The sequence below is a fragment of the Ictidomys tridecemlineatus genome, chromosome 7 (assembly GCF_052094955.1).
Source record: "Ictidomys tridecemlineatus isolate mIctTri1 chromosome 7, mIctTri1.hap1, whole genome shotgun sequence".
NCBI classification, from domain to species: Eukaryota; Metazoa; Chordata; class Mammalia; order Rodentia; family Sciuridae; genus Ictidomys; species Ictidomys tridecemlineatus.
Window position 1 is genome coordinate 57316357 of NC_135483.1, and position 26467 is coordinate 57342823.

General features: G+C 36.2%; 1 protein-coding gene and 1 non-coding gene across 15 annotated transcripts in view; both read left to right on the plus strand.

The window, feature by feature from the left end:
• Stau2 (staufen double-stranded RNA binding protein 2) overlaps window positions 1-26467 on the plus strand; it is a 298417-nt gene that overhangs the window by 234290 nt on the left and 37660 nt on the right. The gene's annotated exons all lie outside the window — the stretch shown is intronic.
• Trnaa-agc (transfer RNA alanine (anticodon AGC)) lies at window positions 11290-11361 on the plus strand. Its single transcript has one exon. It is a non-coding gene; the product is annotated as a tRNA-Ala (tRNA).

The following is a 26467-nucleotide window of genomic DNA, read 5'->3' on the forward strand; positions in this document are numbered from 1 at the left end:
TGTGTGTGTATATATATATATATGTTTGTATGTGAAATTGGTGTTTGCTTTTCTTACTAATTTTTATCTCTGAATCATGTAGAAAGTATTTTCAACAGAGTACTTACCTAGGAAGCATTTTGCCAACAGGAGTTGATTTACTAATGCTCAGATTCCTTCTTCACGTTGGCTGGTAATGATTCTGCATTGATGGAAGCTGTAGGTGAGGTTGACTAAGGTAATAAGTGCTGCTATGATTGTGGAATCACCTCTAAGAACTTTCACTGAACTCTGTACTTATGCTTTCCAAAACAAGTAAAACATCCTTGAACAATAGAAAACAGCCTGGACTCATTTAATGAATACCTGGTAATTTTCTGACATAATAGTAGCTTGTATGGCACAGTTTACAATGCCAATCTGAGTCACTAACAATGAAATGCTTTATTATTTTTGTACTCTATATTTGTACTAAACTCTTAAATGTTGAAAGTTGAAAACAAAGCTCAGTACTCTGCCTCTTCCCGACTTCCCCCGCCCCATAACCTCTTGGTAGTATGTGGAAGGAATTTTCCATTAACTCTATCTCTTTGTGTCCAGTTTAAAAGTGCAGGGTTGGGGGCGGGGGATCAAAACATGCCAAATCAGAAAAACATTGAACCATGAGATTTTGCCTAATTTAACAGTTACCTTCCCTTTAATATTTTTACATTGCTAAAGGAAATCTAATTCTATTTACATCTTAAAGGTATAGTGGATTAATATCAAGGAGTCAGAAAATATATGTTGTAATCTGAAGACATCAGAAAATAAATATGTGACTTTTAGTGAATCACTTAATTTTCCCAACTATAAAATGAAGGGTTTGATCTTTGCTATCTCCAAGGCTCCTATAGTTCTTCAGTTGGCTTTGTGCCTGAATTCTAACTTAGGATAAAATTTTGTTTGGAAATCAGTAGATTCCACATTGGGAGTGTAACTCAGTGATAGAGCACTTGCCTAACATGTATGTGTAAGGCCCTGGGTTCAAGCACTGTAAAAAGAAAAAGAAGACAGAAAAGAGAAGGAAAGAAAAAATGAAAGAATTAGTAGATTTTAAGAATAATATAGCTAATTTGAGGAGTTAGAAAAAAGCAAAAGTACAGATTTTAAAAATGTATTTCAACCCCTTCAATGACTATTTCCCAATCCTGCATGCTGTGCCTTGCTACAGAATGCCAGAGCAGGTACTTAGGATGATTTCTTTTGTGTAAGCACACAGAAATATTAGGGGAAATAGACTGTGTGCCTGTTTGAGTCACCTGTTGAGAAAATAGGCAACTATTGACAAGTCTGATTCATGGCTGAGTGACTGCTCTGCTAGCCTTCACATGATCCCCACCGAGCAAAATCTTTGACCGCCTGCTAAACAAGGTCTGTTTGAAGTTTCTTTTTAACATTTCCAAAATGTTAATTCAGCAGGATGTCTCCTCTGGGGTTCTCCATGTCACCAAATCAGCAGCTGTTGAAATCCATTCACTTCAGCATGAAATGTTTTCATAAGTGCTTTTTTTATTTGTGACAACAGCAAAGTAAATATAAGACTAAAATTCTACCTCATTCAACATTTACATGTGCTTAAACTACTTCTAATTGTAGTTTACATTCATGGTGTTTATTTGCATGCATTCATACCAATAGACAGTTTTATTATAGAGGATTTGAAGTCAGCTTTGCTGCAGAATATTGTACCATGACCTTCTTCCTAAAATAATTTATTTAAACATTCATACTGTGAAAAAGTAAGAATTTATACAATGACTTTAAAGCAGTTTTTGTGTTTCTTATTAAGTACTGGCTTTTATGATTTTTGTGTCAGAAATTTAGGATATGTTTAAATCTCCGGATGTGAATACATGGTAGTTATAAATTCTTTGAATTTCCCACTTTAAAGGAAAAATATTGAGCTTCCAAGGAAATAATTTAGCAGGATAAAGTAAACGTAAAATTCTTGAGGTAAAGAACTGAGAACCAGCAAAATCCGATGGTAAAGATAAGGCACACCAAGGCTTACAGATTACATTGACTTGTTTGAATAAAGCTGTACTCCTTCAAGCCAGATCTTTTATTCATTTTAAGTAAAAGCCATATATCTTTGGTTGCAGAGTCAACATGAGAACTGCTACATTTTCTCAGCATGGATTGAACTGTCCCTTTTTTTCTGTTTATTCAGGTTTTAAAAGACTTAAGTGTAGTTTTATAAGTTCACCAGCTTGCTTTAGTCTTTGAGATACATTTCACCTCCCTATTATCAAATTTCATTACATGCGAAGGATTATCAGATCAACCCATTATACAGCCTAGCAGCATGAAGTCTTTTTCCATCTATGAGGTGAATATTGTGTAAATCAGACTCTCCAGTTTCAGTGGGAGGCAGAGGGTTGCACGGTGTCCATTTGTCAAGTTGATGGCACCGCAGTGAGGTTACATTAGCTTGTCTTTGAACAGAAGTGAAATCTTATGCGAAGCTCCCCTCGCTGTCATTTACACTAACATCCATCCTCTTAAACCCAGGCCTCTGAGAAAAACAAAGTGATGGCACAATATAATCAGTCACTCAAGTTGTCTGTCATCTGTTTTCTTAAGGAAATGACTTTTAAGTTACTGGAGCAAAGAACTGTAGAAAATTAACAAAGGTTGTAGTAGTAAAATTAGATGGAATTTTTTTTTTAAACTGCAGATGTCTTTTTGAGAAGTTTTTATATGCAGAATGCCAAAAAGAATTTTCCCCCCCTTTCATAATGAATCTCATGAAATGTATTTCTTCTTGAACAATAGACCTACTGCTGTTAACAACTGGAGTCTTTCTTGCTTAATGTTAATGTTTCCAAAAAACTTTCTGTAAAACTGAGTCTATAAAGCTCTCCAGCTCAGTAGGTTCTCTGACAATTAGCTCACCATCTTTCAATTCAGAGCTATCTGAATTTCAGTTATGTAATTAATGGCAAATCTTGCATATAGTAGGCTACTTGAGGGTAAATGGTACTTTAAATGTAAATTATTAGAATTTCATTACTTAATATTACTCTTAGACAATTCCTTTAAAACCCTAACTACATTGCCCATGATGGCCAGTCTGACTGGTGATCAAAATTGCAGGTTAGGTTTTATTTCCCTAAGCCTGTTTTATGGGCTAAAACACTCAGGTCATTTGCACCCTGTCTCATTCATCATGAAGTAGTTAAACTCAGATTGTTAAACCAGGAGAGATTAGCTGACAGTCAATGGTACATTAGATTAAGACCTCCTTTGGTTGTACGTAACTATTTATCCACCCATTTGTGTGGCATTTATAGCAAATATGCTTTCTGGTAAAATTTAAAAGGAATGGGAAGAATGTTTTTAAACAAGGAAAAATAGTCTCTTTTCAGCAATGCAATTAGTACTTTTTACCATTTCATTTGCTCTATCAGTAACTGATATTGAAGACCTTTAAGATAGGAAATTACTGGTCAGTATGCTTAAGTGTAAAGGAAGCTTCCCTTTTGTTTGCTTTGTGAACATATTTATTTAATTATACTGCTGATTTTTAAAAAAATAATGAATTTGAAAAACAGCTTCTTCTACTCAAAGTATGGCTAGGAGCAACACAATCTTTGCTTTAAAATTATTCTAGAAAAATCCTTTAAGGGGCTGGGGATGTGGCTCAAATGATAGCGTGCTCGCCTGGCATGTGCAGTGTGCTGGGTTCGATCCTCAGCACCACATAAAAAATAAAATAAAATAAAGATGTTGTGTCCACCAAAAACTAAAAAAATAAATATTAAAAAAAATTCTTTCTCTCTCTCTCTCTTTAAAAAAAAAGAAAGAAAAATTCTTTAAGAGCTTAAAGACAAAATTGACACAGACTTCTTAGTATTGGGGAAAGAGAAACTTAGATTTTTATGAAATAAAGTAAATTTATATGTATTTTAATTATAGTTAAATGTATTTTACAGAATGCTGTTGTTATTAACTCCTGTGCCCCCACAATGACTTATTAAGCACTGTATTATAAGGAAACTTTTTTGTTTTCTTCTCTTGTGAAACTTATGTGAACATTTGGAATTGGTGAACTTCTGAGAGACCCAGGAGATCAATCTTGATTAGTTTATTTTTCTTAGCAAAGATTTTGATAGCCTGGTATAGCTTTTTTTTCTTCTAAAAGATTCCTTATTTCCTCTGTTGAGTGATGAAATATTGTTTAAAAGTAACTCATAAATGAAATAGTGAAAAAGAGTTTAAGTAACTGAATCTTTCATTGTCAATGAGGAGACCTCAGATTTAAAACACTGATCTTTAATGGCCCCTTTCTTCATATTTCTTCCCAACTTAACCTCAAGGTGATTTTTAAAGTTATGGCTTAATTGGATGGTCATTTTACCTTTGCTTTGGAGCAATTTATTACAGCTTTATTTTCTTTATTACAACTTTATGGAAACATAAATGCTGGCATCTGTCTGATCAAAGGCTAATTTTTGATTAATTTGGTTTTGTAAATAGAAAACTTAAATCTATTTTGTCTTTGAACATTTGCAACTAGATACAATCATGAATAATCTCAAAAGCAGTATAAAATTTGGAAAAAAACTATATTTCTTTCTGGTTTTAGTCCTATCATTTTATTTGAAATAAAATTATGTTTACAAATTAAGTTATTTGAAAGTTTATGCTCTGTAGAAGAGTGTAATTACAATACCCTGTTATGCTTTCAAAAGACAAAAAGTCATGATAAATTTTTCATTCATTCACACACTTAGTCCTTAATACTTATTGAGTAAAAAAAAAAAACTGAGTGGCTGGATTAAATATTTGAACCCCACAGAGTGTTTTTTGTTTATATTAAACTGACTTTTTCCCTAACAAATTATATGAGAGAATTTATATTTCACAGTCTTTGATTTTCCCAGATATTTCTCCACAGTTAAGATAGGTTCTCATTTTTTACAAAACATTGATTTTATGTGATAGGTTATATCTAATGAAATTTATATTCCACTTTTTAAATTTATATTCTGATTTTTAACTTCTTTCTAGGATTCCAAATTTGGGGTTTCTTTTGTAGTATCATTTATCCTGGGATTGTTTGAACCACTTTCAGCATTAGTAATGCTGCCCCAATATTGTCTTATGTAGATATGTGAGTAAAGATGTGCCAAGATGCCTTGTGTGGGCAATTTACAAAAAAAAAAAAAAAAATCTCCTTTTTCAAATTGCAGAGTGCAATAGGATCAGGCAAGAGTTTGGACATTAAACAAATCAGAAACTCACTTGTCACTCTATCAAATAGGACACTTCTATGTGTTTATATGAAAAAGTAGAAAGAAGTCAAGTCTTCACCCCATAATCACTGCTCTGTTTGAGCGTCTCCTCTGTCATTACAGAAGATTCACACTTAGTCCTTTCACTTTCTTATTCATTTCCAATGATTACCCAAAGTCCCACCAGTCATCAAAGAAACACCAGATTCCTTTTTTTTCTTTACCAGCCCCACCTGAGTTAATTACAGGCATTGAGTTTCAAGGTCCTTCCCAGAAGTAATTTCTGGAGAATTATTTCAAAATAAGTTAATTGCTTTATTTCCCTAACTGACCCATAGATAGCACTGACCACGTGATGGACAAGAGTGTTCTTAGATCATGGCTGTTTTAAAATACTTACTTGCAGAATATCTTCTTTGATATAAGGGGGGCGACTCAAAACAGAGTAGGGAGGAAGAACATGAGAAGGTGAGGAGAGGTTCGTGGGAATGGAAGAGAGAAGAGGATGAGAGGTGCTTGGGAATGGGAGAGAGAAGGGGAATTGCAGGGAAGATAGTAGGAGGACCTCATTGTTATGCAAAATTACATATAAGATGGTGTGAGGGGAAAGAAAAAAGAGAGAGAGAGAAACACAGTAGATTGGGTAGAAAGAGGTGATGGGAGGGGAGGGAAGGGCAGGGGAGCAGGGTATAGGAAGGGTAGCAGAATACAATAGACACTAGTATGGCCCTATGTATAAACGTGGCTGTATAACCAATGTGATCCTGCAATCTGTACACGTGGAAAAATAAGATTACATACCCCATTTGAATCAAATGTATGATATGTCAAGATCATTGTAATGTTTTGAGCAACTAATAAAAAAAATAAAAAAATACTTACTTGCTTAAATGCTGCCATTGGTAGGAAGCAAGACTTACTGACTTTAGTATCCCTCCCAATCTCAAGTTCAGTGGTCAAGGAGAAAGGAAGATTCTAAGATATTAGTACAGTTTTTTGGTTTTTTTTTTTTTTTGTGGCCGGTGTAAAAAGGTTTTCTTGTATTTCAAACTTAAAACAACCCCTTTTTTATTTAATTTTTTCAGTTCTGGGGATACAATCAGGAATTTATCTATGCTAAAAAACAAATTCTACCTCAGAGCTACATCCCCAACCCAAAACAACCCTTTCAAATACAAATATGGGTAGTAGATCATTTTTCCATGAAAAACTGATAGAAAAATGTTTTTCTAAAATTAGATGTCATGTCTAGTAAAATAATTTTATATAAATAGCTAGTTGATAATATTTAAAGCCAGTCTCTAGTACTGTACAAGCTTATGAATCATTTCCTTGCATTAAAGCTTAATAATATTTATTTATATAATATTTTGAATAGCCAAGGAAGGAAGAAAAACTCTTATTACTCAAGTGTGCATTTATTTAAAGCATACAATAACTTATTTTCACTAAGAAATACGCTAATAGCAAAATTTAAAATTTCATATTTACCTTTTTATTGGTTCTTTTTTGTTATACATAATATTATAATTCATTTTGACATAATCATAAAAGCATGGAATTTAATTTAATTTGCTCCAACTTAGTCCCCAGTAATTCCCCTTTCCTTCCTCTCCTCCCTCCCCCATTCTCTTTCCTCTATTCTACTTATCTTTCTGCTATTTGTAGTTTTTTTTTTTTTAGTGTATTGTGAATGTACAAGATGGTAGTGTATTCATGTTATGTACATAGGAAAGTAAGGTTAGATTCATTCCATTGTTCTTCCCATAGCCCATCCTTCCTCCCTCCCTTTTATCCCCTTCAGCCAGTCTACAGATCTTTCTTCCATTTTGAAGGAATTCTTTCCACCCTCCCCCACACACCATCTTTTCCTTTCTCTCTCTCTTTCCTCCTTATATTGAACTAGCTTCCACATGTCAGAAAACATTTGACCTTGTGAGTTTCTGAGTCTGGTTTATTTCACTTAGCATGATGATCTTCATTTCTATCCATTTACCAGCAAATGTCATAATTTCATTCTTCTTTATGGCTGAGCATATATACATTCCATTTTGTATATACACCACATCTTCTTTATCCGTTCATCTGTTGAAGGCACCTAGGTTGGTTCCATAGCTTGGCTATTGCATAAGAAATAAAATAAAAAATCAGTAAGTGGGATGACATCAAATTAAAAGGCTTTTGCACAGCGAAAGAATTAAGAGTGTAAGGGAGAACTTACAGAATGGGAGAAAATCTTTTCCAGCTGCTTTTCAGATAGGGTATTAATATTCAGACTACACAAAGAAATAAAAAAAAATACCCAAAAAACAAATAACCAAATTAATGGCAAAAGAACTAAATAGATACTTCTTATAAGAGGAAATACAAATGTCAAAAAGTATGTGAAATAATGTTCAACATCTCCAGTAATTAGGGAAATACAAATCAAAACTATATTGAGATTTCATCTCACTCCAACTAGAATAGTAGTTATCAAGAATACAAATAATATCAAGAATACAAATTCTTGTTGGCAAGAATGTAGGGGAAAAGGTACACTCATACATTGTTTGTGGTACATAAATTAGTACAACCACTCTGGAAAGCAGTATGGAGACTCCTCAAAAAACTAGGGAGTGGAACCACCATATATGATCCACTCCTCAGTATATCCGAAAGATCTACAACCAGCCACATCAATGTTTATAGGAATACAATTCATATTTGCTTTTAATGAATCAAGCTAGCTATTTGTCCATGGACTTATTTATATAAAAAAATTTGAGTGTGCTATAACGACCAGGTCCTGAGGATAGATGTGGTGAGAAAATGTGATTCTCAGGTTCATTGGGTTATACAGTCTGCCAGAGGTATTGTATTATATATTTAATTGGCACAAGTTCAGGTTAGATACCTGTAGGAAGAGGCCTGGCCTCTTAAATTCCCCTCCTATTGGCTATATTCCTTAAGAGAAGAAGCCAAGATCCTAGATGTAGGCCCTAGACTTTCAGTCAGCCTTTTCCATACACACACACACACACACACACACACACACACACACACACACACACACTCCATTTTCTTTGGATTCTCCAGGGGGTATCGTTCTTGCTTCCTCCTCAGCTTCTCCTTGTCTTTGCCTATCATAGTTATTGGTGCTTGAAATCCCATTAAGAGTTTGCCTTTATCCAGAAGCATGTTCATTCTCTAGCTGGTGTGGGAGGCCATCCTCACACATGATTTGAGTTACCTCCCTGGCTGGGTGAGAGGCGCTTAGGCACAGCTGTGTCAGAGCTTTCCCCACCCTTCTCCAGGTCCAAGGGCTTGTCCATGCAGAGGCGAGTCTGTCCACTACCCCAAAGAACCAATCGTCATCCCTGACCTTGGGATGCTGCCCCCCTTAATCTTCTTTGGATGGGATTTTCCCCAGAATTTTTTGTTCCCCAATAAAAGCACACTCCCTGCCGTGTTCTCTCTCTCTCTCTCTCCCTCTCTCTCCCTCTCTCTCCCTCCCTCCCTCCCTCCCTCCCTCCCTCCCTCTCTCTCTCTCTCTCTCTCTCTCTCTCTCTCTCTCTCTCTCTCTCTCTCTCTCTCTCTCTCCTCTTCAGTAAACCTCACTAAATATTTGGTGGCTTGAGGCTGGAGCTAGGAGGAGCCATTCCTGAAGCTGGTTTTAAAGGTAATTAGAGTCTTTATCTCTTTAATTCAAAACTCCCTAGCGGTTTCTCACGATTCGAACCTTCTTTCATGAAGCTGGCGCAGGTCACAGGCTAAAAGCTGGTTCTTAGTTCTGTATTCAGTGACCTTCCATGCATCATGCACTGTGCCCTTGTCATGCTATGCCACTTGACAATTGGATTGTAAACTCCTGGAGGAACAGAGTGCCATCTTTTAAGTACACAGAATTGGACCTGTGTCAGGAGAGATAAGATGCTCATGTGTGATATTAAACTGAATGATAATTTAGAGTATGTATTTGTTTGTTTATTCATTTATTTTTGTGGTATTAGGGATTTAACCCTGGGGTGCTGTACTACTTAACTATACTCCCAGCCGTTTCTTTTTTATTTATTTTTGTTTTAAGACAGGGTCTCTCTAAGTTACTGAGGTTGGTCTCAAACTTGTCATCCTCCTGCTCAGCTTCCTCAGCTTCCCCAGTTGCCGTGTCTGACCAAATGATTTACTTTAAAAGTGTAGGGATGTAGTTCTTTAAAAGGATAAGGGAAACAAAACAACATTTAAAAAAATTACCTGTAATGGTTGCTGGAACTGAGGAATGCATTATGGAATTCAAATATCAGGGCTGTTCTGGAGGTGCTCTGCAGTACCACTTTTTTTTTCTTCTGCTGCTTATGAGATTAGAATATGTATATCTGAATTTGGTCTTGGAAGGATCAAGTATAATTATGATGTAAAGTTACCAAGTAATTAGTAAGGTATGGGAAAAGTAAATACTTTAAGTTTATTTCTCTTACTTCTGTCATGGCCAGTTGTCAATCCTTATTTATTAGAGAAAACTTTGTAGGTAATTTAATCTAACCTCCAGCGTGCCCCAGTTTGAGTTTGCGATTGCTGTAGAGAGTTGAGTGATTTCTCAGGGTTATACAGTCAGCTGATAGCAAGTTGGTTCATTTCTTATTATATAGCAGGAGTCATCAACAGGAAAATGAGACCCTTTTCTATAACTTAGGGATTGGATAGTGGAACTAATATCTACCTTACAAACTAAGATTTTTCACATTTACATTGTAGGTAATGGGGGGTGGGTGTGTTGGTAGAACAGTACTTAATACTTACTTTATTGAAATTCATGTATGAAAAGCCATTCCTTAACTAGGTTGTACTCTGCAACATTTCCAGTGCTTCATTTCTCTTCTAAAAACAATGTTTCAAAGACTGGATCCAAATCCATGGAGCTGACCTCTATGCATTATATAATCATTTGTAATACAAGTGTATGCTCAGAACCAATACTTAGCTTATAATGTCTCCAGGATGTTATGTTAACTTGAACTAGATTCCAATGCTCTGTAGCAATTCTAGAAGCAGCTTCAGAACATCGCCTTCTTCCATACTCCCATACTCATAAATATCAAAGTTTTAAAATTGTTTTTATATCATGTCATTATGTTGGCGTCTAACATCTTACATTTATTAGCAGTTTCCAAAGGAACCTACTGATAGGAGCATAGGGACTTGATGACCTCATGGTCATTGTCATCCCTGTCTTTATATGAAATGTAGCTTTTTAAATTGTTGTTGACACTAAAAGTGAACACTAATCGTGTCTTAATGTAACACTAACTCCAGACATGGCTCTATTTTTCTTCTCCTTGTGAACATGCTCCCTTGATGACACTGTGGCTGAAACAAAATCCTTAGCATTTGAAAGGAAAGAGCTAGCAAAGAGCAATGTCTTTGTAAACAGCACTTCAGTCAAACTCTGATACCAAATATAGCACTGTTAGATGCATGTGGGCAGGGCCTTCACAACGTCCAGTCCCACACGTTTAATCTTGGAGTCCTACATGTCTATCACACCTCCTTCGCATACCTGGCCTGGAGCCTTAATGGAATTCCTGCTCATTATTTCAGTGATTGCTTACTTCCTCTGTTTTTCCAATTGGTTCTCATTGTGCCAACTTCTTCAAGGAGCATTTTCTTACCTAAGCAACATTATAATGTTGTAATATATGCTGACAGTTCATTTATATGGCCCTTCTAGTTTCAAATGTTTTTATGTTCAATTACTGAAATTTAATCATCAGAAGAGATAGAATTTTCCCTAGGTCATGCAGCTTTGCTTAAATGTTAAAAGAGCAGTACTGAAATATAAGATTTTAAAGGTTTAAAAATTCAATATTAGGGCTGGGGTTGTGGCTCAGTGCTAGAACCCATTGTGTGAGGCACTGGGTTCAATTCTCAGCCCCACATATAAATAAATAAAATAAAGGCCCATCAACAACTTAAAAATTTTTTTTAAAATTCAATATTAAGAAAATTCATTAAGCTTTGAACTGATCATTTTTAAAATCATAGATAAGGGGCTGGAGCTGTGGCTCAGTGGTAGAGCACTCGCCTAGCATGTGCGAGGCCCTGGGTTCAATCCTCAGCAGCACCACATATAAATATTGTGTGTAACTACAACTAAAAAAGAAATAAACATTTAAAAAAAATAAATAATAGATAAGAGCTGTGTAAATGGTCACATGTAAATCACATGTTTTAAGAGGGATTAATCTGGAAATTATAACAAACCAAGTCAATAATTACTCATGATTGTGTAGACAATTTATGAGGTTTTTGTTTTTTTCCTGACATTTTCATGTTCTTGTGCACATGCTTTTTGGTTTTACTTTTACAGCTTCCTCTTCTTTAATGTTGTTAAAATTCTTTCAAGCCAAATGATTCTTTTAAATCTGTTTGTAGCACATTGAAAACACTTTTACTATAAATCCATTTTTACTAGAAAAAGAGACCAGGGCAGAAAGTGCAAACCACTCTATCTTCCAAGGAATCTCATTTTAGGCTTTATATTCTTTTACTGACCACTGATTATTCTATGGATGGGCTTTTTAAAAAATTCTTGTGTAAGGTATGAAGCAAATACTAAATATTATTTTTGATTCTGATACAAGGAAATTATAAGAGGCATGGGAGCTCTGTTTACCATTCTTTGCCAAGAAAACCACCCTTGAAGCTGTCTCAGTTGGCTAAATAGCATCCATACTTTACACCTGAACCTTGGCATAAATACTTAGTACTTGATTCTAATTTCTTAATATGATTCTGCAAATGAGGGGTTTTGATTAATAAAATATAAATGAAATGTTACAATTTGCAATTATTGCTATGTCTCAATTAATGACCCAAATAAAAGACTCCTATTAAAAATAAAACTTGAAGGCTAGGGTGTCATTTAGTGGTATAGGGCTTGCCTGGCATGCATAAAACCCTAGGTTCTGTCCCCAGCACTGCAAATAATGATGATGATGATGATAAAACTTCTTTTTTTTTTTTTTTTTTTTGTACCAGGGATTGAATGCAGGGGCACTCAACCATTGAGCCATATTCCCAGCCCTATTTTGTATTTTATTTAGAGACAGGGTCTCACTGAGTTGCTAAGCCCCTTGCCATTGCTGAGGCTGGCTTTGAACGTGATCCTCCTGTCTTAGCCTCCCAAGTCGCTGGGATTACAGGCATGCGCCACCATACCCAGCTATAAAACTTCATTTTAAATACAGATAAGTAGTCTATGTTAAATAGAAGGCAGCATACTGAAGTGACATCAGGTACTGTGCCTGGGAGTAGCATCTTTGACATGAGGTTTTTGTGGCAGAGTGCGTGTTTGCATGCAGTTATCTCAGAGTGCACGGCCAAGGCTTTCTTCTCCCTTGGTTTTTTTGTTGTTTGGTTTGGGATTTTTGTTTTCATGCCTAGAAACATGTCCTGTTCTGAAATAAACTAACTTGTTTACTGTTGAATGTCTGTTATAATTTTCAACTTAAAAAACGGTTTTTGGTTGTTGTGGTGGTTTTTTTTTTTTTTTTTTTTTTTAAGATCCTGGGTTTTTCTTTTTCCCTTTATCATTTCTTTGAAGTTACAATCAGTTGCTAGGGTGGCCTGGGGGGAGTTTTCTGGGACTTGGAATTAGGGAGTTGATCTGCCAGCTCATTCGCAGACTCCCTGGCAGTGAGGCCCTTAACTCTAGCTGTCTGTGACAAGGCGTGTCATACCCACCCAGAGGGGCTAGAGTGGGGATTAGATGAGTTAATATGTGTGAGGAGCCAAGTGCAGCCCATACCTGAGAGGAGCTTTAAAAAAACAATAGGCCAGAGGCTGCAAAAGAAGCTCCCCAGGTATAAAAGTAAAGTTAAATAAAAGGAAAAAGAATCCCACCTGCCTGGGATAGCACTCAAAAGACTATGTATACACAGACTAATGGCACAGTGGGAAAACTTTACTCAGAAAGTCGCCCACCTACTGTACTAGACCTAAAGGAAAACAAAAGTTCCGCCCTACAGAGTTGTTTTAAAAGGAGGGAATTTTTGAGTCAGACCCAACTCTGATTCATCCCCAAGACTCACTAGTCACATGCAGTGAAAATTCATTATAATGTTTCCACAAGCAGTATTTCCTACCTTTAAAACCACAACTGAAAATTCAAAGTGTTGAATGTTGCCCCGTAGTCCTGCAATATAGCTCTATTTAAAACCAATTTTAGTTCTTTATATAATTATTTAATCTGTTGTTATATTTAATCAGAAGTATTAATATATGATTAACATATGCAAAAATTGGCCTTTAGGGCAACAACATAGAAATGTGGATTGCAGAAATACCTTTCTAACTAGGGAAAGTTTTGGTTGGTTCACCCTCCAAAGAAGTATTGTTTGGTTTTATTTTGATTCAAATACTTATTCTAGAATCAGAAGCTGTAAGGGAGTGCAGGCAGTGACTCTCAAACTTTGGCATCCCTCAGAATTCCCAGGTACACTTGTTAGAGAGAGTTTTCTGGGATTTAGTAGATCTTAAGCAAAGCTTGAAAATTTACTTTTCTAACCACACTCAGGTGATGCTGAGTACGGACCAAGGAGCCTGTGCTGCTCTAGAGGTGATATTTCAACTACTCAGAACATCTTAGGGCATCAGTGTTAGGCTTTTCATCAGATTTTTCATAGAGATGATCTTCTGTTTTATACATGGGTATTATCTGCATTCAAAGATATTCAAGGAAAATCAAAAGAAAGCTGAACTGTTTATATTAATATGAAGGAGAGTAGACTTCAGAGCAAAGAATATTATCAGAGATAAAGAAAATCATTGCATAATAATAAAGGGACCAATTAATAAAGAGAACACTATTTTAAATGCTTATGTACCTAAAATAGAGCTTCAAAATAGAAAAAGTAAAAATTGATAGAAGTGCAAAGAGAAATAGACAGATTAACTATTACAGTCAGATTTCAGCAACCTTTGCCTAATAATGAAGAGAACATGTAGAAGAAAATCAGTGAGGATATGAAACACTCAACACACTCAACCAGCTTGACCTGACTGATGCGTAGAGAACGCTCCTCCAAACAATGTGCACCTCATGCACATTGTTTTCAAGTCCATGTGGGGCATTCATCTATAGATCATAAAATTCTAGGCCACAACACAAGCCTCAAAAGGTTTACAGAAATTCTCTTCATACAAATATGTTCTCTGCAAAACTGGAATTAAATTAAAAATCAATAACAGAAAATATGGTAGTTCCTATTAAAAGATTAAAATAGAACTATAGTCCAGCAATTCCATTTTTGTGTATACTATACACTCCAAAGAGCTAAAGTTAGGAACTTAGATGTCTGAACACCCATGTTTCCAGTAGTGTTATTCACAACACCCAAAAAATAGAAGTGTATTCATCCATTGGTAGATACCCATCTTCACCAACGGATGCATAGATAAACAAAATGTGATTTATGTACACAATGGAATTCTATTTAGTCTTAAAAAGGAAAGAAATTCTGCTGCGTTTTAAAACATGGATGAACCTTGTGAACATTTTGCCAAGTGAAAAGAAAAAAGATTACAAAAAGCAAATACTGGGGCTAGGGTTGTGGCTTAGTGTTAGAGTGCTTGCCTTGCACCTGTGAGGCACTGGGTTCGATCCTCAGCACCACATATAAATAAATAAATAAAGGTACTGTGTCCATCTACAGCTAAAAAAAAAGTTTTTTTAAAAAGCAAATACTGTGGGGGCTGGGGTTGTGGCTTAGTGGTAGAGCGCTCACCTAGCATGCACAAGGCACTGGGTTCGATTCTCAGCACCACATAAATGTAAAATAAAGATATTGTGTCCACCTAAAAAAAAAAAATTTAAAAAGCAAATACTGTGTATTTCCATTTATATGAGGTCTCTAGAGTAGTCAATTTGATAAAGACAGAAAGTAGAGCAGTGGTTGCCATGGGATGTGGGGGCGGAGGAATGGGGAGTTAATGCTCAGTGGATACAGATCTTCAATGTTGGAAGACGAAAAAAAATTGGAGATGGATGGTAGCGATGGCTATACAATGTGAATGTGCTTTATTCCATTGAGCTGCGTACTTTAAAAGTGGTTAAAATGGGCTGGGTGTCATGGTGCATGCCTATAATCCCAGCTACTTGAGAGACAGGCAAGAGGATCCCAAGTTCAACTTAGTGAGACCTTGTTTCAAAATAAAAAGGCATGACTATGATAGAGTGCCCTGGGTTTAATTCCTCCTTGGACATTCATTTTAATGTCTTTTCCTCAAGAATTTTGAGAGATGTAATGGTTATAAAACATCTCAGAAACTTTGAAGTTTCAGGTTTTATTTCAATTATGCACAGTAAGGTGTTCTTTTTAGGTCTAAATGGATGTGTAATATTTAAGTATATCCTTATTGAAAAATATCCTACTTATTTTTTTTAGGAGTTCTAAAGATTGTAGGGTTGAACTTAGGGTTATTCTACCACTGCATTTCATCCCCAGCCTTTTATTTTATTTTTAGATTTTAAAGGTCTTTCTAAGTTGCCTAGGCTGGCCTCGAATTTGAGATTCTCCTACCTCAGCCTCAAAAAGTCACTGGGACTAAAGGTGTGTGCCACCACTCTGGCTGGGTTATGGTTTTGTTTTTGTTTTTTTTTTTTTTTTTTTGGTACTGGGGATTGAACCCAGGGGTGTTTTACCACTGGGTAACATTCCCACTCCTTTTTGTTTTTTATTTTGAGGCAGGGTCTCACTAGTTGCTAAGGCTGGCCTTGAACTTGGAATCCTCCTGCTTCAGTTTCCAGAGTCTCTGGGAAAACAGGTGTGTCCTGCCATGCCCAGCTGTGGTTGTCTTTTTAAAAAGAGTTTTTACCCTGTGGATATTAATACTAAAATGTTTATAATAAAATGATACAGTAGTTGGGATTTGCTTTGAATTAATCAGGATTTGGGAGTATGGGTGAGGGCAGAGATAAAACAAGATAGAGCATGAGTTGGCAGTTGTTGAAGTTGAAGCATGAGTTCATGGAATTTCATTACACTACTCTCTGTCAATTTGTGCATTTGAATTTAATTCATAATAAACACTTTTAGAAAAAGAAAGAAACAAGGTTCAGGGAACTGACCCAGCTACCCAAATTCATAGTTTTGGGATTAATAATTAGAAATACAGCCATCCATCAATTTCAACCATCTACCTACCTATCTATAGACTTTGGGCTTTTTAAAAATTTTTGAGTATTTTAAAATTTTTAGGTGATGGAATTAAGGAAAAGGCTTAAAATGAGACAGAGGCAAGATATACAAAATGCATATGTTAAGTTTCTGTACATTTACTAGAGATGTATCATGAATTTGTCCATTAACTTCTTGCCTTTATACAGGAGGATATACTCAGTTTTATGAATCATAGCATTATTTGTAAATCTGGCTATCAAGTGTCCTATCATATTACCCATGTAAATAGCTGTACCTTAAGATCCATTGATGAGGTATAGGAAAATAGAGGGAAAGAAAAAGTAACTGTTTTGAGCATCTGTGATCTGTCAAGTGTTGTGCTAGATGCTCATACATATGTCTTTAGCCTTTATAAACCTTGCTCTACTAATAATGATTTTTCTTTGCATTGGCTTGGCTTTAGAATGTCTTTTTAAAACTTTGTCTCTAAATTCTTGGCATTTGCACATCCCTTATGTGCTTACTGTATTTCCTTGCACACGCTCGAACACACATACACCTATGTATTCTAACATTAGTACATTTAAATAACTATTATTATCAAACAATAAACAATTTATAATGAATTTTCTCTATAGAGAGTAATGCAAATTGAGCACATTCTCTATATTTTCAACTTCTATTTTAGTATGTCCTAATCTGATCATCAGTTCTGTTCCCTAACCTTCTTTTGCTCTGGCATTCCTTGCCTAGAGACAGTAAGACCTGTCCAGTTGTCTAAGGCAGAAACTAAGACAATTGGATTACATTTCTGACACCTTCTTCTAATCTTGTCCTCCCCCATAACCTGGTGTCTCTCATTAGAACTTCTATCCATCTTCATGAGTCCCATGCCCAGTTGAATACCAGCATTTTCACCTGACTGTTGCAACTGTGCCTCCTGTACCCAGATCTGTCACCCTCCTTTCCTTTTTGCACAACAGCCAAACTGATTTTCCAAAGCACAAGACCTATAGTTCCTCTGCTTTGATGCTTTCAATGAAGCAGTCTGCAAGCTCTTTAGACTGTGACTCACATAAGAAGTAAATTTAACATCACCACCCAACAAGTATATATGTATAAACAAACTTTGCATTTTTCTATTCAGTCTTATCCTATTCTATTATGATCTCTTTTGTTGAAAAAGTAGTGCTGGCAGAAACCCAATAAAAGTGATTTCAGAGCTAACTAATAGATGAGAGCTTAGTGGGAAAAACTTTGCTTTTTAGGATTTTTTACCTCTGCAGTGAGCATGATGGAGCTTCTCATGCTCTGCTCCCTGCTCTTCTTGGTAGCCCTGTCATGTCCCCTGTAATTTGATGCCCCCTCTTCTGAACCTCTTAGTGTCCCAGGGCAATACTCTTCTTCTTTTCCTTTGTCCCTACTCTCTACACTCCACACCCCCTCTAGCAGGTTAATCCTTCCAGTGCCAGCTTTAATGTCACTTCCTGCAGGAGGTGTAACCCTAGTGATATTTAAATAAAGTGTTTGTTATATACTGGTGACCATGCTAAGTCCCTGTCATGAATTATCTCATTTAAAATAAAGAGAGCCAGTGCTCAATCTTGTTTGTTAAATGATTTAATGTCACCTCATGCCTCTGCACTTGTTTAGGACTGGAAAGGTGTGCATTTAATCTTCTTTCTACTAAAATCTCTACAGTACTCAGAAGCCCCTTCTCAGATTGGCTGCTGCTATGAGCATTTGTCTTTACATGTCCACTGGGCCTCTGGCCATCAGGGCATCCATGAGTACAATAGCAGGAGAGAGGTAACCATTTCTTCAGACTTGAGAGCAAAGTACAGTCTACACCCATCATCTGGGAGCCTCAGGATGGAAATGCAGTCAGACATTACCATCTACCTCAGTATTTTATGTTATTATTTCTGTTTTCATTGATGGCCATTTTTTAAGGTCTAGTTTAATCTCTCATGTCCTATTGTTAGAAGTGTATTGAATCAGATCATAAATGTTATGTAGTCATGAAAAATGAAACATTTTTATAATCTGAATAAGGGTCACAATACCAAGTCAAAGGATGTTAACCACAGTACATGACCAGAAAATAAATTGTATGAAACCCAACAAATCCATCTTATTTTGTAGTAAGCAAATTAAAGCTGTAAAACTCCCGGGGAAAGAGAATGACATGGGTAAACACTTTCAATTTCAGGTGGTTATTTCTATTTACACAGAGAAATGACCCACAGCAGGTAAATAGTCCTTCAAAGGGTGTTGTCAGGTAAAAATAGCCAAATGTTCTCAAAGTGAGTTGCTCTGTAGTAACACCAAATCCAGTCTCAGCTATGTTTTCAGACACATGTGGAAGGGCCTGATGAATTCTATTCTGATTGGTCATCTGGTGCTGTTCTAACAATGTATGTTCTTGAATAAGAAAATAAAATAGGCCGCACGGCCCCCATTGGTCACAGTAAATGTAATTTCCAATATAAAAGCATTAGTATTTTTTTAAGTGATACTGTTTACATATGAGTTTCTAAACTGTTAGCTAATTTCCAAAAATTAATAATCACTCAGGAACACATAATTTGTTAGTCCTCCTCTTTAGAATATATGAATGTTACAATGAATTAAAATTGTAATGTTGTCACATTATAACTTAATTTCATATTATCTATTTTTACTTGTTCATAATTCTGTGAATCAACAGTAAAAGGAATGACAGAAGCTAGAATGAAATGGGTTGGATAAGTAGTTAGGGAACTGAATGTTAGTCCATATTCTGCTTTTGAACATCTCATGGCCATAAGCATATCCTTTGACCTGTTGGGTACCAGGTGACTGATCAACAAAATGATCAGACACCTGGTACCCAACAGGTCAAAGGATATGCTTACGATATGGTCATTTACTGTTTTTACATATATTTTTATTGGTGCATTATAGTTACATATAGTGGCAGAATTTGTTATTACATATTTGTACATGCACACAATTTAGCTATATAATATGGCCAATACCATCCCCAGTATTTCTCCTCTCCCTCCCTCCATCCCTTCCTCTGGTCCCTTTCCTCTATTCTACTGATCTCCCTTCAATTTTCATGAGGTGCCCCCCACTACCTTTTTTCCCCCTTTTCCTTGCTAGCTTCCACATGTGAGAGAAAACATACAACCCTTGACCTTTTGAGTTTGATTTATTTCACTTAATATAATGTTCTCAAGTTCTATCCATTTTCTTGCAGATGATGTAATTTCATTCTTCTTTATGGCTGAATAAAACTCCATTGTGTATATGCACCACATGTTCTTTATCCATTCATCTTTTCAAAGGGATCTTCTATGATTCTAAATTAATATTAAATGAGACCCTCATCACATATCAGTGGGAAAATCCTTTGTCAATTTAAATAAATTTAAAGATGGTTTTGATTCATTTTTTTTCCAGATTTCTTCCATATAGGAGATTTGGAATTTCTAAAGTTCTTAAGACACTTCAAAAAAGGAATAAAATAAAAATTACCAAAATATCATCTGTTGAATTAGTAATATCCATGTCTCTATTAATGCAATGAATTTACAGATATATTTATTGAATCCATGATTTATAGTAAGAGTAAAAACATTTATTTATATGCTCTGTATCTTAGCTACTAAGTCTCAGAAATGGAGTTTCTGTTCATCAGTTACATCCTGATCTGTGAGAACAAGAAAGTTTGAACAGTTGGTATCAGGGAATCAGTTAAAGTGAATCTAATTGTATCCTATCAACTTACAGACTAATCCACTTTTTAAAAAAAATTCTCACTGAAATGCAGTGTAATGCAGAAAATTGTACATAAGTGTACATTTGATGTATTTTCACCAACTGAACATAACTGTGTAATCAATATCCTAATCAAGAGACACACTAATATCCCAGTAGCCTCCTGCCCCACCATGCTCTCTCCCCAGAGATCTTCTGTCTTCTAACAACATAATTTAGTTGTACTTATTTTTGTACTTTGCATAAGTGGAATCTTATTATCCTGTTTTGTGTTTTTTTTTTCGTTCAATATTCTCTCTGTCTATAGTGTTGAGCATAGCCACACATCATTCTTCTCAAGGATGTATGATATTCCATTATGTGACTATCCTACATTTATCTCTTCTACTTTTTGGCTGTTATGAATAATATTATGTACATTCTTCTATCTTTTGATGAATATACATACCATTTAATCCACTGGGGAGACTTTCGTTCTAATGTTGCCTTTTGTACTATTCTGGCATACAGATCCCTCATCTGTGAGAATATTGAGTAGAAATTCATATATATCAAAAGTCATGGATTAATTTAAGCTCAAGCCAGCCTATCTTTTCTTGGTCTCTCTTCCCACAACAAACATACCCATTAAATGAACAGAGTACACTTCTTCTGTGTAAGAAGCCACAAAACAAAGTTGCAAAACACAGGATCCTTAACCTACTTAGAGTTGGAAAGTGTGGTTTGTTTTTGCTTTTGAGCAGTAGATCGTGAATGGTGAGTGCTAAAGGTCATTTCATTCTTTAAGTAAGACTAAGTCTCAGATGCACCAGATTTTCCCTGTTTTTTTTTTTCCTGACATATCACACACAGTGAGTTGACAGAAGTCAGATCATGAAATAACTCATCCCCCAAATCCAGTCACTAACTTTTATTTACTTCTTATAGGATAAAATATCCCCTTTACTTCCCTAAAATATGCAGTTGTGATGCGCGTGGGCAGATATTTCAAGAGGAAAATGCCTGCTGTCTCCAGAGACTGGATAAATGCCTACCCATTTTCAGATACTCCCCCCTCCACATGCTTCCAAGTTTTTTTTTAACTCTTTAGACCACATACCACAATAAATTATCAGAAGATTTAAGTTCGTAAATTACTCTTGCAGACAGTATTTCATTTGTTTATCTCAGCAACTCTGAGGTGGGCAAGAAAGATTGTTTTATTGAAAACATCATATTCCAATTTGTAGAGCCCCTTCCCCTTTAACTGATGTGATGGTGGATTATTTATGACTTTTGTAGCTGAAATTTCCAAACTGCTTCCATCTCCCTTCAGCTCACAATGCTCCTCTTCATCATCCCTGTCTTGCAACCTGATGTCCTTGGCACAAGGGTGAGGCAGGTAGTAGAATACTGCCCTAAGCTCTTTAGTGCTTGGAGCACCTGCAGATTCTCCTTTTAATTTTATTTCTTAGCTAGTGAGCACTTAATCCTTTTGATGGGACTCTGTTAGAAGGTATTGGTCCAGGCACTGGCTTATCATGTGGCATCACTGGCTAATCCAAGCCCTCAGCTATTTCTCTGTGTTACAGGCCAGAGTTCAGATCACAAGACCACACGGAGCTGAAGCTCCCCAGGGAGAAAGGTGCTGGTTACTCACAGTTCCTCTGCCTTCCTTGCACATCCATATATCCAAGGCCTGCAAAGATGCCAAGCACACGTGTTGCTTGGTCTTAAGGCATGTAGATTTTTGCACCATATTCAAATCAGGTGACTAAGACCACAGGAACTTAGACAGAACGATTCTTTTAAAAAGCCATATTGCACAGCCACTCTGCCGCCCTTTGATGTGTAGATGCTCTAACATGTGATCAATCTACATATTCCCTCCCCCTCCCACAGAAATATCATTTGATCTAAGATCCTCTCATCTTAAATATATTTCCCCAGTGTGCAGCTTTCAGTATTCCAGAGATCAAATATTCTTATTTAGACTGTAACACAGAACAATATTAATGAAAATCGCCTCCTCCCATCAGCAGCCATGAGCTGGGCTTTCCCACTGTCCTTGTGGATAGCTTCCTAGGGCTGCCAGCACTGTCAATACTGTAATTCACCATTATTGGAAGAATGACAGTTTTATATAAGCACTTTCTTCCTCCATCATGCTGGCATTCACATTGGCTATTACAAATTATGAAGCATACCAGATTTCTTCTTCCAAAATAACTTAAAATTGGGAGAAATCCTGTGGTATATGTTTTTATTTCTTAAAATTCTCTGCTGACTCATTTCCCCTTCATAACTGAGCTAGTTTTCACCAATACCTTTAATTACACCAGTTCTTTTTAATAAAGCTCATTTTTATTGACTTGCTCTCTACTTAATGAATTCTTCGTGGTCAAGTGAGAGCTTACTGACATGGCTGTTAAAATGACCCTGTGTTACAGCTGAAAGTGGGCTGCATCTTTCTACTTCCCTTTGTCTATTTGTAGTGTGTGTTTCTTGGAATTTCTTTATATCGAACCAAATCTACTGAAATCTTTTCTCTCTTAATATATGAGCTGGCCTTACTTTATGAAAATCTTTCACATACTGAAGAATATTCTAAATGGCACTTAAAGAAACCTCAAGGAGAATCTTTTTGTAAAACTCATAATTTTATTTTATATTATGAGTAATTATTCCCTAATTTATCTATATATTTGCTTTCACTGATGGTTTTCTAATCATATGCATTCATAGCTGAACACACAGGACAAAAGAAAGCATATATTTTACTGAAAGATAAGCTAGCAAAGACATTTTTTTAGAACTTTGGCCTGGTTTATCCATCTGATGTGAAGCCAAATTTTCATCTACCTTTGATAGACCTCCCCCAATCCTTTTCTGCCTCTCCCCACTCCTCTCCTCTGTTCTTGTGTGTAATTCACAGTTATATCTCTGTGCTAGTAATTAGTCCATTAGCGGCACTATTTTGATTGGGTGTTGCCCAACTGGATAGCTTTTTATGAAGCTTTATTTTAAACCCAGTGTCATCTCTTCTTAGCACATCAGGTTTTCTTCTCATGTTTTGACAGATCTATCCTTCCCCACCCAATTCTAGTACACCACCACCCTGTTCTATCACACCACATGCTGATTAAAGGCAAATCCATTCTGCATTCCCTTACTGTACCTCCACTCCTGGATTTTGTTAAGAGGGTTAGCCCTTAGCTGAAACAATGTAGATATGTGACATCTGACAAATTCCATGTGAGGTCCCCTAATCTATAAACTCTCTCCCACTGGCTCTGTCCTACAGCAGCACCCACAAACATACACATATAACCAGCCATGGAACTTTGCATTCCAGCATCATAGGAATACAAGTATTATAAGAGAATACTGATACGCCCTGATCTTAGCTTGAATTTCTTTCTTCCTTCCTTCCTTTTTTTTTAATTGTAGAAGTAATAACCAAGAATAGTAACTTATTGGGGAAAAGATAAAGAAAACCCATAGAAATGGAGCCTACCCTAAAATAGCATTCGGGAGTACTGAATTAGAGGAGCTGAAAACCATGAGGGTTTGAGGGTGGAGGATGGAGTAAGAAGAAAATGGTGACAATAGATAATACAAAAGGGAGACTCCAAGCAACAACACAAGGTAACTCACCCTCCTACTCAGTTTTGCTGGAAACCAGCCTGTGTATTATTATTGCTAGAAATTAGTGGGGGTTTCTCTTAGGGGGCTTTTCATGCCACTATCTCTATTAATTTTAATTTACTATCTAATTATATTCATCACCCCACACCTACTGTTTAGCTATATTTGTCTCAGGCTGCCTTCCTTCTGTCTATTATACATATGCCATTGCTACTGGATATGGAGTACTTGGCCTAAGTTAACTAATGCAAAATTTTCTAACTCCCTTCTACCTTCGGGCCAAACAAAAATAAACCCAAACTGGTAGTGATTTTCCCAGAATACCTCGCAATAGGGGCTATCTGCCTAGCAGCTGCTGAAAAACTGACTAACAACCCCAAATGTAGTGATTTGGAAACAAACTTGAACTTATTAATGAAAAAGAAAGTTGATCTTCACAACACCCTTGTAAACAGAAAGCATTATATTCACTATTTAAGGAGAAACTAAGGTTCAGAAATGCTAAGTGGTTTGCCCAGTCATAGAACCTATACATTTTGAGAGGCCTAAAAGCAGGACTAAAACACACACACACACACACACAACGCATATATAGAATGCAATAAAAATTTTTAAATATTTTTTTAAATTTTAAATGTTTTTGTTGCATTATAATTATACATAGCAGTGGGATTCATTATGCCATATTCATATATGCACATAACATAATTTGATCAATCTCTTTTCTAGTATCTTATCACTCACTTCCTCCCTCCCCTGATCTGCTTGCTCTACTCTGCTGGTCTCCCTTCTTTTATTATTATTATTATTATTATTTCAATTAATACATTACGACTTTATATACACACACACATATACATATTTGGGATTTGTTGTGATATATTTATATATAGACAGCATAATTTGGTAGATTTCATTCCCTAATACTCCCCCATACTCTCCCCTCCTCTCTCTTTCTTGATTCCTTTCCTCTATTCTGTTGAGATCCCCCTTTTTTTATTCATAAAAGCAGAACTTATGGTTTCAAATGAGGCAACCAGGCTCCTCCCACTTCTGGATGCTGCCTGTTGGTCAACTTTAAAGAAAAATAATAATATATCTGTATATTTAGAAGTCACATCAGTTGAAAATTCACTCAAAATCTGCTCAACTACTTCCCATTTGTTCAGGTTTTCAGTTTTGTTCATCAAGCAGCCTTGCTTTGATTCCAGCCTTAATCTGACTCTTCCCAGGTGCCTCTGTTCAGATGTTTTTTGAATTCTTGCCCAGTAGAAGCAGTCACTTGCTAATCTATTTTTCACCCTGTTGTCCTCAGCCAACATTCCTTTCCTTCCTTGAGCTGACCATGGAGAATCCCTGCAGCAGCACTAGCCCCAGCCTGTCTTCTGTCAACTACTGTATGTGGTTGTTTCAGTCATTTCCATGTTATGCCAAATAGGCCTCTTTCCAAGTCTGTATCGTCTTCTTACCTTCCAAACCTTTTCTGTCTCCCATCCAAACTCTCTCCCTAAGAGGAGTCAGAGTAAACGGGCACACCCTTTTATCATAGCAAGTCTATTGAGTTTGGAGGAGAGAGTGGGAGGTGTGGCTTTTTTGTGCAATCCTACCATTATTTCAATTTAGGGACAGGTCATTCATCTCCATCCCTTTGTTTTCCTACCTGTAAAGGGGGATAAATGAGGGTTGGGGTTGTGGCTGAGCAGTAGAGCACTCACCTAGCCCTGGGTTCGATCCTCAGCATCATATAAAAATAAGTAAATAAAATAGAGGTTTTGTGTCCAACTACAACTAAAAAAAAATATTTAAAAAGTGGGGGGAACAAATCATACCTTTCCCACTCCACCCATAGAAAGACATTATGAAGAGAATTAATCAATTTTTCACTCCTTTTTTTTAAAATTGGTGCATTGTAACTATACAAAATAGTGGCATTCATTTGGTATATTTATATATGCATATAACATAATTTGGTCAATTTTGTTCCGCCATACCTTTTAACCCCTTTCTCTCTCCTCTTCTCCTCCACCCCCATCTCCATCTTTTACTCTAGTGGTTTTATTTTTTCTTTATGAAAATCCCTTTTTTCTCCCTATCTTCTACAAATGAAAAAAATCATGACCCTTGACTTTCTTAATCTAGCTTGTTTCTCTTAACAAGTCCTCCAGTTCCATTCATTTTTCTGCAAATGACATAATTTCATTCTTCTTTTATGACTTTTATACTCCTGTGTATATACACAACATTTTCTGTATCCATTCAGCTGTTGACTGGCACCTGGACTGATTTCATAATTTGGCTGTTGTGAACTGCGCTGCTATAAACATGGGTATGCGTGTATCACTGGACTGTGCTGAATTTAGAGTACTACCAATTTTTAATTCAACTAACTTATAGTGGGTATCTACCATAGAACAGACATAGTTATTGAGCTTGGAGAAACAAAGATTAGAAGGCATGACATCTACCCCAAGTCCATTGGCAGCAATAGAGTTGCAAACAGAAGATTTTAGTTTATGGAAAATGCTAGAAGAAAAGTGCATATATTCTATAGGAGCTCAATCTGGAAGTTCAAAAGAGGCTTCTTGAGGAGTTTATACCTGAGCCTTGAAACACAAACAAGATAAAAGGAAAGGAGGGACCATTCAGGTAAGGGAAAGC